At 36.0% G+C, this 12796-nt stretch overlaps 1 long non-coding RNA gene across 1 annotated transcript; it reads left to right on the top strand.

Annotated features, from left to right (window-relative positions):
• The first annotated feature begins 2722 nt into the window (after positions 1–2722).
• Positions 2723–12313, top strand: LOC125274575. The gene is made up of 5 exons (XR_007186276.1): positions 2723–2807; positions 5370–5738; positions 10410–10550; positions 10937–11064; positions 12140–12313. It is a non-coding gene; the product is annotated as an uncharacterized LOC125274575 (long non-coding RNA).
• The last annotated feature ends 483 nt before the right edge of the window (positions 12314–12796 follow it).

The following is a 12796-nucleotide window of genomic DNA, read 5'->3' as shown; positions in this document are numbered from 1 at the left end:
AAACGTATCTCAAACCCGTTGCACACCGCAAAGCCACTGGAAGGCAAGCCTGAAACCTTTAGCCAAAAAAGTGAAACGGCTAATGCTAACTGGAGGTACGGGCGGTACGCATTGGGGGTATGCAGGGAGGAGTTTTGAACACCGACACAATAGGCTGAGAGGTGCCGCACGTGATTAAGTTAGCCGTACCGCTTTCTCCAATGGTAAGAGATACGGACACTCTTATCTCCCAATAATAAAATGATCTCTGGCACACTGTTTCCAGGAAACATGTCGTTCAACCCGGAAACCGTAGCAAAACATTGCACACCAGTTTGAAATTGAACGTGCCCCAGTGTACGGCAGACCCTGATGACGTCATCCAATTTTACTTTAACTTTTTCCAGCACTTAAATCAAAGCTCAAATGTCTGAATATTATCCCATTTAAGTGTTATTTTTAATATGATTACCAAAAACACTTTTGTTCATCCTACACAAATCATCCTCTTTTGTTAAACTAAAAGTAAATCAATCAAAAACCACAGCCAATCAGAACACAGTGTGGGCAGGCTCTCGTGGCATTTGCACGGCACCAGAGATTAAACTTGACGGCACTTGCAAGGAAATTGATAAGTACATAATCAAATTCACAAATATTACACCATTTAAACATTATTCAAAATACATACTGAGCTACTAAAATAATCTTTGTCATAGAATACACATTTGTTTGTTCACGGTTTGAATGTTCTTGCTTCCATTTGTTTAATTTCAAGATCTGAGGTGAATTATCCTTATATTGCTTTTACTACGGCTACAAACCCATATGGAAAAGTTTTGTTAAAAACATATGTGATTCTTATATGTTCCAACAGAATATTATAAGGGACATATATGCTGCAAAAACCGCATATACAAATTGCATAATATTTATGTATTTTCAATCCTATATGTCATATATGTCCCACATATAACTAAAGTCTTACAGATTTTCATGATGTAAAAACATAGGAAAATAATGGGTAACACTTTACTTGAAGGGGTGTGCATAAGACTGACATGACACCTTCATAATCATGACATGACACGTGTCATGAATATGAAGGAGGTTTTATGCATGTTTATGACAACTGTCATTAAGCGTCATTCACTCAATTATGTCATTTTTAATGCAAAAATGACATTGTTTGAGATGTCCGAGTTATGACAACTTGACATAAACCAATACATCATAACCTGTCAGTGTCTTTGTCATGACAGCTTGACATCATTTAGCTTTATGGGTTAACATTACATGAAACTGTCATGTGGTTGGTTTTTACATTGTCTGTCATGAGGTCATTATAATAGTGTCATGAATATGTATCTTGACCTCAACTACAGTGGTACAAATTGAACTTGTCATTAAAATGTCATTAAGTGACAATACTCTGACAAATAATTTTATAACAGCGTCATGAATATTTTTAATTTCATGTTTTTTGGTTTTTTCCACCAACAGAAGGTCAGATAATAGGCAATTTCAAATTTCTTAAAAAAGATGACACTGTTATAAAATAATGGTAACGCTTTATTTTAGGGTCTTTTAACTAGTTGCTTATTACTATTAGCATGCATATTACTAGAATATTGACTATTTATTAGTAATTAATAAGCACATATTAATGCCTTATTCTGCGTGACCTTATTCTAGATTCTTTATCCTACCCAATACCTAAACTTAACAATTAACTATATTTAGAAGCAGTAAATTAGGAGTTTATTAAGGGAAAAGTCATAGTTAATCGTTTATATATGAATTCCCTATACTGAAATGTTACCAAAATAATGTAATGTAATGTTAACCCATAAAGCTAAGTACTTTTTTTAAGTTTGATAATTAATCTGCTATGTTATGTTAACGACAGGTTATGTTGTCTTGGTAATGTCAAGTTGTCATGACAAAGACACTGACAGATTATGATGTGTTGGTTTATGTCAAGTTGTCGTAACAAAGACAAAGAAACAAAACAATATCATCTTTGCATTAAAAATGACATAATTGAGCGAATGACATTTAATGACAGTTGTCATAAACATGCATAAAACCTCCTTCATATTCATGACACGTGTCATGTCATGATTATGAAGGTGTCATGTCAGTCTTATGCACACCCCTTCAAGTAAAGTGTTACCAAATAATGCAAATTTAATAGGCCTATGAATGTCCACCATATCTCTTAAGATGTGTATAAAACATAGTGCATCAGTATAAGGCTGTACTTCACTCATGCCCTTATCTTATCTTGTCCTAAGTGGAGCCCCACATATATTAATTACAAAATTAACATTTTAATTACAAAACTAATTAATTAGATTAACATTTTAACGTGGGATGACACTTGGTGACTTTAGTCGCATTAGCTATGTGAACACAAAAATCATGGACATGATTCAAATATGTTAAAGGGTCAGGAGAAAAAGTCACACTTGGCTCCTTCGCGGTTAAAAATGACTGCCATAGGAAATTAATGGGAAATACGAAAACTCTGAGAATCTTTTGGTGGTACAAACCACAAATAAACCACTGTGCAGAAAAAAAGTGCACAACAATGAAGGGTTCACGCTCTAAAATATCAAGAGTGCAAAACAGACACATCCACCCCACACTAGTGTGACTATAAAACAGAGCAAGTTTTTACAAATGGGAAATAATCAAGAAAATCAAGAATTCAGCCACTCTGCAGGAATATGCACTATACAAAAAACAGTTTACACACGCACACAAATGAACTGGTGTGGCTGTAACAATTATGGTAACATTGAGCCAAAAGACTTTAAAAAGAGGTTGAAATCAGATCTTTTTTTTTTATTTTTTTATTAATGCTCAGTAACAAGAACATTGTCAAGGAATTGCATACAAATACACAAATTTAAAAAAAAAAAAAAAGATGACATGAGAATGCATACACTATCATTGACTTGTAAGGAAAGCTTTTAAATACATGTATTTTCTTTAAACATTTCTTCATAATATTTTATAAATTTTAGAGATTTTTTGTTATTTATATAATGAAGAGATTTGAGAAGTGATATTAATTCAGTTTTGAAATGGGGATAGGATGGAATATTATTTGCAAACTTTTGTTTATGAATAAAGAATTTACCATATAAAATAAAGAAATTAACAATGTACTCAAGGGGTCTATTTTTGTCATCAATATAATAAAAAATAATGTCTTTTAGACTGAAGGAATAAGTAACATTGGTAGAATTGAAGATATAGGAGCCAAGGTCGGACCAAAACTGTTTGGATACAGGGCAATCGTAAAAAAGATGTGCAAAAGTCTCCTCTGCTAGTTTACAAAAAGAACATGAGCTGTCAATGTCCAGATATTTAGAAATATTAGAGTTAACAGGATATATTTTATGTAAAATTTTGAAGTGTATTTCTTTAGCTTTATTAGATATGCAGTATTTTCCTGGTAAAAGCCATGCCTTTTTCCAATCTATATCTTCTATCAAAGATCTCCAATAGAATTTTCCTCTTGGAGAAGTTTTTTTCTTGAATTGAAAGATCTGGCGTACATGTCTATTGGTACATTTCTTGTCCAAGAGATCAATTCCATCCAAGAACAAAGTAGACTGTATTCTGACTATTCTCCTTGGATTATATAGGGAGTGGCTTTTAACAAGATGAATTAACCCAGGTGAGATTGCTTTAATCACTGTGTTAAACTCTTTTGGAGGAACCGGGAAAATGTGGAAAGTCATAAATTGCTCATAAGTATAAAGGTTACCCGAGTCATCAAATAAAGAGAGGATTCCATTAATATTATTTTGGAACCACCTGGGGAAAAACAGATTTATTTCTGACAGTAATATCACTGTTATTCCATATCACTGTTTTATGAGGTGAAAAACTATGAACATAACACAGCTTCCAAGCAAGGAGACACTGCTGGTGAAATTTGGACAAAGCAAAAGGTAGCTTAGAAGGTAAATAATTACAGTTTAAAATAAAGGAAAGGCCACCAATTTTTCCAAATAATTGGTTGGGGATAAAGTACCAAATCGATCTTGGATTGGCAAGACATCTTTTAAGCCAATTTATTTTAAAAATATTTATCATGTCTGAAAAATCAAAAAAATCAATACCTCCTTCTGCTCTACTGTTAGAGAGGACCTCTTTTTTTAACTTATGAGACTTCTTTTTCCAAATGAAATTTAAAAAAATCTTATTAACTTCTTTGGCAATTTTGTTTTCAACAAATAAGATTAAAGATGGATATACAAAATGAGAGAGACCTTCTGCCTTTGATAGGAGGACTCTGCCATATAACGACAGGTCCCGCTGTAGCCAGATATTAAGAATATTTTTAGATTTAATTATCTTAGCAGAAAAATTTAAGTGTTGTCTTGCCAAAAGATTTTTAGTAATATAAATACCTAGGTATTTCACTGTGGACTTAACAGGAATATTTTCTATGGAATCATAATTCAAATCTTGGATAGACATGATCTCACATTTTGAGATATTTAGTTTTAAACCAGAAGCAGATGAAAAATAGTTAATTAAATCTAAAGCCTTTGACACACATTTTTCATCTTTTAAAAATAACGTGGTGTTGTCTGCTAACTGTGAAATCTTAATCTCCCTCCCGAAAGCAGAAATTCCTTTCAATTCTTGATTCCGAACAATGCCCACGGATAACAACTCAGTAATTAATAAAAATAAAAAAGGACAAATAGGGCAACCCTGCCTAACACCACGCTGTACATCAAATCTGTAAGAAGTGTCAAAATTAATAACAGAACTATTTATTCCTTTATAAAACATAGAAATAGTGGAGATAAAAGAGTCCCCAAACCAAACAACTTAAGTGATTTTAAAAGAAAATGGTGTTCAATCGTGTCAAAGGCCTTGTAAAAATCAAGAAAGAGAATAAGACCTTGAGAGTGCATAGAATCTGCATAATCCAACAAATCTAGGACCAATCTTATGTTGTTGGATATATGACGGCCTTTTAAAAAACCAGACTGTGTTTCAGATATAACAGAATTGAGATTCAATTTTAATCTATTAGCATAAACCGAAGTTAGAATTTTATAATCTACAGTAAGAAGAGAAATAGGGCGCCAGTTGTCAATAGACAAATTATCTTTGTTGGGTTTAGGGATAAGGGAAATAATCCCTTGTTTCATAGTTACTGTCATCTCTCTCTGTGATACATTCTTTATACATATTGAGCAAGGGGGATTTAATAATATCCCAAAAGTGAATGTAAAATTCTATGGTAAGGCCATCGATGCCCGGGGATTTCCCTTTTTTCATTGAATGAAGAGCTTTCCATACTTCATCACAACTAATATCTAATTCATAATAAGATTTATCATGATCATTAATAGGTTGAAATCAGATCTGATTCTGGCCCAGATTAATTGATGTGTAACCCGGGTAACCTAAGAAAAGGTAAACAAATTCTAGAAGAAAAAGAGATTCATCCAATCACTGATTCGTGCTGCAATGAGAGACACCCCTAAGAGCCAATAGTAGCGGCGCATTCATAAGTCCCGCCGGCGCTGCTATGGCTCTGCTTTCAGCGTGAGCAGATGAGAGCGAGTCAGAGCAGATCAGCACAGAGCAGAGTTTTTCCAGAAAATGTGAATGAGTGCACTGAAAGTGGAGCTTTTGAACTCGATGCGTCAGCCTGAAGTGATGTCGTCGGACACAGAGAAGAAAGAGAGACGGAGCGGATCCCAGAGTGTTGAAGCACTGTGAGTAATCTTCCTTGTGTGAATAAAGATATGATTCTATTCTGCTTTAGGGAGTGAAATATTCGATATTAATAAGAATATAATGTAAATTACATGTTGAAGTTTCTAAAATGATTGATTCTGAGCCGTTTTGAGTAGGCCGCGTGCACAGCGCGAGCTGAACTGATTAGCACATGGGCTAAAGCTAACACGAGTAAACGTGATAATATTGTCATGAAATGAGATAAAGAGTATATATTAGTGTCGGTGTGTTTAATAACTGCCTATTAATGTTTAATTTGATTGTGTCAATTTGAGATATTTATATGGTTTATGGAAATGTCTTAATCAAAAGTTAACTGTTGTGTTTTGCAAGGCCTTACTTTCTTTCCATGGGTGTGAACCATAGACAGTAAAAGAAATGGACACAGCGACCCCATTGGAACTCAATTGAGACAAGTGAAGCCCATTTTTAGCGATTTTTAGCACTTCCGTTTCTGACGCGCAGACTCAAACTAAGCTTGATGACGTCAGCAACCTGTCTGACAGATGTAAATCTTCTAGTAGCTGTGCGTGCAAACTGCCATCGTTAATCTTGCAGAGACGGCGAGCTTGAGCGGGGAGTTCTTTGGCGTGAGTGAGCAGGAGTAATTATTCTGATTAATTATTTTGTATAGTATTTTAAAATGTAACGCCAGTACGCCATATTAAGTTAATGCATACTATTGCCTGCGAGCTTCTCCTCCTGTCTGTACGGTAATTTCTCTACTGTGCGACAGAGAGTCGAGTGGTTATGTCGCAATCGTTAGCCTATTTTTACAAAAACTGTTTCTACGGGGCCATAATGTAACATAGAAGGTAATGGGGCCCTTTATACATTGTCGTGTATCTTTAGAAATAAATAATGGACAAATTGAGTCTTTAAACGCCTCAGATGTAAAGTTATTTGCTGTCAAAGTGACTCCAAAATGAATGGGAGTCAATGGGATGGCTAACGCAAGTGAAGTTCTGCTACAAGATGGCGGCACGCGGCCGACTTCAACTTCCGGTCGACTTCCTTGGGCACTGGTGTGAACCATAGACTGTAAAAAAATATGGACGTAGTGTCCGTGACGTCACCATAGACAGTAAAAGAAATGGACACAGCGACCCCATTGGAACTCAATTGAGACAAGTGAAGCCCATTTTTAGCGATTTTTAGCACTTCCGTTTCTGACGCGCAGACTCAAACTAAGCTTGATGACGTCCGCAACCTGTCTGACAGATGTAAATCTTCTAGTAGCTGTGCGTGCAAACTGCCATCGTTAATCTTGCAGAGACGGCGAGCTTGAGCGGGGAGTTCTTTGGCGTGAGTGAGCAGGAGTAAGTATTCTGATTAATTAGTTTGTATAGTATTTTAAAATGTAACGCCAGTACGCCAAATTAAGATAATCTCCCCGATTGCCTGCGAGCTTCTCCTCCTGTCTGTACGGTAATTTCTCTACTGTGCGACAGAGAGTCGAGTGGTTATGACGCAATCGTTAGCTTATTTTTACAAAAACTGTTTCTACGGGGCCATAATGTAACATAGAAGGTAATGGAGCCCTTTATACATTGTCGTGTATCTTTGGAAATAAATAATGGACAAATGAAGTCTTTAAACGCCTCAGATGTAAAGTTATTCACTGTCAAAGTGACGCCAAAATGAATGGGAGTCAATGGGATGCTAACGCAAGTGAAGTTCTGCTACAAGATGGCAGCACGCGGCCGACTTCAACTTCCGGTCGACTTCCTTGGGCACTGGACGTCACCCATAGAGTTCTGAACAGCAGTTTTGACGCATAAATGAGGCCGCGGCCATCTTAGCTGCACGTGACCGCACGTCACTCACGGATAACTGAAAATGGGCAAAGAGGCGGGACGAAGTTGGAGCCCATGCGACTTGTTGCTGAAACCACGCCCGCCCTAGCTATCGATCTTAGATACTATCTAAAATATTAATAAAGATAGCAATATCATTAGAAAGTATTAAAGGATTACTGTCAATCTACGGGGATTTTTTTTACGATAACGTTATAGATGCTCTAATACCAGTAGGCTAATTAATTTGTGTGGGGTGTGCAAATAACACAAATCAAATGGGATTTCATACCTTTATAATGAAATAGAGATCGCGAGATGAATCCAATCCGTGGCACTTGGGTAATATATATATATATATATATATATATATATATGTATGTATGTATGTACAGCACTGCTTGGATATAACTAAAACTGCACTATTTTGAAAAATTATACTTTGGATACGTGCTCATTAGTTTGAGAGAACATTTGAGAGATATACATCTGGTATATATATATATATATATATATATATATATATATATACCCAAGTGAGAACATTTGAGAGATATACATCTGGTACATATATATATATATATATATATATGTACCAGATGTATATCTCTCAAATGTTCTCTCAAACTAATGAGCACGTATCCAAAGTATCATTTTTCAAAATAGTGCAGCAGTTTTAGTCATATCCAAGCAGTGCTGTCGGAGTTGTATATCCTCCTGGTATTGTCATTGTAGTAAATCTCAGGAACAAAACTTTTAGCCAACGCCACGACGATCCAACAACGTGTGTTCCGCATGCGAGCACATGTACACAGACTGACATCTGTCTCGAGTATGCAGCAAGCCATATATTGTATAAAATAATACAGAAAAAAGCACAAATACGACTGCGATGCCAAATTCAGTGGCTGAAATGAGCTGCTGAGGTAACATGATGACGGCTCACAGACAGCAGCGGCATACCTGTCACTCAAGTGACCACGCCCTTAATTATGCAGAACTTTAAGGCTTAATATAATTTAAACAGATGAGCTATAAAAAAAATTCACCCCCCTCAGAGTTGTCATGAAGGGCAAAATTCGCAGTATAGACCAAAACCACAATATGAACCAGACTGTAAACATGTTTTTTTCTGCTGTAAACTTGGCTAATTTAACATGATGGTCAATGAGATTCTGCTCCCTTCTGCAGCCTGTCCCTAGCGGCCAGTCGATGAATTGCAGTTTAATTCACTTCCGTATTGGCTTCACAAGAAACAGGGGGAGGTTGCCGCTTGGTGTGAAATTGGCATAGTTATATGTAGTATAGCAGAAAAAAACATGTAAACTTACAAGTTGGTTCAAATTGTGGTTTTGGTCTATACTGCTATTTTTGCCCTTCATGACAACTCTGAGGGGGTGAATTTTTTATAACTTATCCGTTTAAATTATATTAAGCCTTAAAGTTCTGCATAATTAAGGGCGTGGTCACTTGAGTGACAGGTAGATTGCGCTGCTGTCTGTGAGCCGTCATGTTACCTCAGCTGCCGCTGAATTTGGCATCTCAGCCGTATTTGTGCTCGATTATTTTATACAATTATAAAATATGGCTTGCTGCATAATATTCGAGACTGATGTGTGTCTGTGTAAATGTGCATGCATGGGGAAGAGACACAGAACACACGTTGTTGGATCGTGGCATTGGTTGAAAGTTTTGGTTGTGAGATTTACTGCAATGACAATGGCGGGAGGATATCAAAATCCGACAGCACTGCTTGGATATTATAACTAAAACTGCTGCACTATTTTGGAAAAAATATACTTTGGACATAGGCTCATTTGTTTGTTAGATACGATCGTATACAGTTTTACAACATAAAGGCTGCTCAGATTGCATCCTTTCTTGAAGAACGATGACAGAGAGCAGATCATTCAGAAGAAATGTGACGTTTTTTTGTTTTGCAATGGACACTCATATTTTACCCAAGTGCCACGGATTGGATTCATCTCGCGATCTCTATTTCATTATAAAGGTACGAAGTCCCATTTGATTTTCCATGTTGTTATTTGCACAACCAACACTACTGGTGTTGGAGGATCTATATCTTAAAAAACACCGTAGATTGACAGTAAACCTTTAGAACGTTCTGATGATAAAACTTATCTTCATTAATATTTTAGATCGTATCTAAGATAGATAGATAGCTCCTTTGCTGCTAACATGGTCGCGTCGAGCTAGGCGGGCGTGGTTTCAGCAACCAGTCATATCAGCTCAAACCACCTCCCCGCCTCTTTGCCCATTTTCAGTTATCCGGGAGTGACGTGCGGTGACGCGCAGCTAAGATGGCCGCGGCCTCAATTACGCGTCAAAACTGCTGTTCAGAACTCTATGGGTGACGTCACGGACGCTACGTCCATATTTTTTTACAGTCTATGGTGTGAACGTGATGATTATAGTTTATTCTGGTCAATAAACCTAAATTTAACTTTCACTTTACAACAGGGGGTCAAATTTTGTTACACACTTTTAGCAATTTATAACTAAACCATCACTGATTAAACATAGTTACTAGCTTCTTATTGTTCAGTTTATTTAATTGAAGTACCTTACTACACAAAAAATATGGTTTAAATAATTGCTAATATGCCCTTACTAGCCTATTTAAGTTGATCATTAATTACTAGTGTGTATGTGCGTAACATGCATAATTGTGGACCCTTAAAATAAAGTATTAACATATCTCCTTTGAGATCTGCCTCTCTCCCCTTCAGGTACAGTCATTTATGTTCATCTGTTTACATTTATTGAGGTAAGAAGACAAATATCTAAGAAAATGAATGCGTATCATTTCCATCTCTTGTTTCTTGTTGACAGACCTAAAGGAAAAGGACAGTGATTCCCAAACCACAGAGAAATTAATGACTGTTGATGAGTATCAAGCACAACCTCAACAGAGACTCAGAAGAGGCTGAAAAAATGGAGGAAAACGAAAAATTGAGAAATGATGACAAAAAAGTACGAAAAATGCACATACTAGTTATTTTACTGTTGTGGTGAATCAGCAGCCAGCTATCAAACTGTTTGGTGGATTACTTTAATAGTTTTTACTGTCTTTGCACTTCAAACTTTCAATTTTTTTGTAGAACTGCTATTGTTTCAATATTATTATTCAACTTGCTATGTAAAGACAAAGAATTTAATAATTATTGGTAATTAATTGCATTATCAAGTATATGACAAGAAACCTGAAAGTTTTCCAACCTCTAACATCTGGCATGATGGCTTTGTAAAACGCATCATTAACTTTAAATTCATCAGCTTAGATGACCATATGTACACATAGTAAATAGGTGTAAGAGATTGCTTTATCATATTTTATTTTGCTATATTTTTGTTGCTAGAGCTACCAAATCTGATAAATGAAGTGAAGATGGCCCTGAAGTCTCTGTTTGTCAGCATCAGTCACATAACTTGGAAGATGGGACAGGATTTGCCACAGAGTAATTACAGAGCCCTTCCAACAGAACAGGTAGTGTACTAGTTTATCTAGTCAATGAAGTGCTGAAACCCTGTTGTTGTTATTACTATATTCAATGTGATCCATTGGGAGTAAGTTTAGGTTAAAGGATTAGTTCAGTTTCAAATGAAAATTAGCCCAAGCTGTATTCACCCTCAAGCTGTCCTAGGTGTATATGACTTTCTTTTTTCTGATTAACACAATCTGAGAAATATTAATAAATATTCTGATGCATCCAAGCTTTATAATGGCAGTGAACGGGATCAATGAGTATAAGGCTGAAGAAAGTGCCTCTATCCATCATAAACGTACTCCACACGGCTCCAGGGAGCTTAATAAAGGCCTTCTGAATCGAAGCAATGCATTTGTGTTAAAAATTTAACAATATTTAACAAGTTATGCAGTAAAATATTTAGCTTCCGCCAGACCACAATCCATATTCAAGTTACAAAGAAAGTGTAAATTGGCATCACGTCAGTTACAGTTTTTTCCGTAAGTTTATTAGGGAAGGTGTAGGACATAGTGTAAGCTTTGTGAACTGCAAGAGTTTTACACTTTCTTCGTAACTTGAATATGGATGGTGGTCTGGTGGAAGCTAGATATTTTACTTCATAACTTGTTTAAATATGAATATTTCTTTTACACAAATCCATCGCAGAAGGCCTTTATTAAACCCCGGAGTCGTGTGGAGTATGGATGGATGTGGATGGAGACACTTTCTTGAGCTCATACTCATTGATCACTATCACCACCATAATAAAGCTTTGATGTGTCAGGATATTTAATAATATTTCTCAGATTATGTTCATCAGAAAGAAGAAAGTCATATACACCTAGGATGGCTTGAGGGTGAGTAAAGCTTAGGATAATTTTCATTTCAAAGTGAAATAATCCTTCTAAGTTTCTTGCTCCGTGCCACAATAGTGTCAATTCCTGTCAAACTTACAACTTTCTGGTTCCATTTGGAAGTCCAGTTCCCCAAACATGCTGCTGTTGATTTGTCTAACTTGATATGTAGTCATGGACTGTGGGCCACTTTGCTTCCTAACAACAGCAATGTTTTGCCTTTTATTTGTTTGTCTCACAGGAGCAACGTTGCAGAAAGTGTCCTCATGTGGTGCCCACCAGCATTGGTACAGCAATGGACTATATGCACGGGTTACTTCCTGGTTGTCGTTAAGCCAGCTCGAGCACTTCCGGTGAACTGTTAGCTGTTCATTCTGTAGTCGTTGTACATCGACACAAAACCATCTATGGTTGACTTTTTAATGTTGTATTTCTATTTTAATGCAGTTATCACATTTACCTAATTTGCCAATAAACCAGTTTTATTGATTGCAATAAAGACGAAGCTATTGGGACTGTTTAAAAATGCCGTGTCTGTAATTAGACATGCAGATGCATTTTTCCCCAGCACTTCAAATGTTATTTTTAATGTGATGACCACAAACATTATTTGTTCATCCTTCTGAGATTGTCCCCATTGTAAAACCGAACGTTTAAAAATGTAGGAAATGTAACATTTGATAGAAAACACATATTTAAAAATAAAAAAGACAGTAATTAGCACTTTAACCAGCAGGTGGCGGCAAAGTAGCATTTATTTGCGCACATATCAGCCATTTCCTCTAAACGTTTTTCACTTCGTTTTTGACTAAATATTAAACATTATAAAATAACTAGGTTTAAAATACATTTTGTCAATGTGAACTATGAAATACTCACAAAATCTTATGAAAAACAA

The sequence above is a fragment of the Megalobrama amblycephala genome, linkage group LG9 (assembly GCF_018812025.1).
Source record: "Megalobrama amblycephala isolate DHTTF-2021 linkage group LG9, ASM1881202v1, whole genome shotgun sequence".
Lineage (NCBI taxonomy): Eukaryota > Metazoa > Chordata > Actinopteri > Cypriniformes > Xenocyprididae > Megalobrama > Megalobrama amblycephala.
The sequence above is the reverse complement of the archived record's forward strand: the minus strand, read 5'-3'. Positions and strand labels throughout refer to the sequence as shown.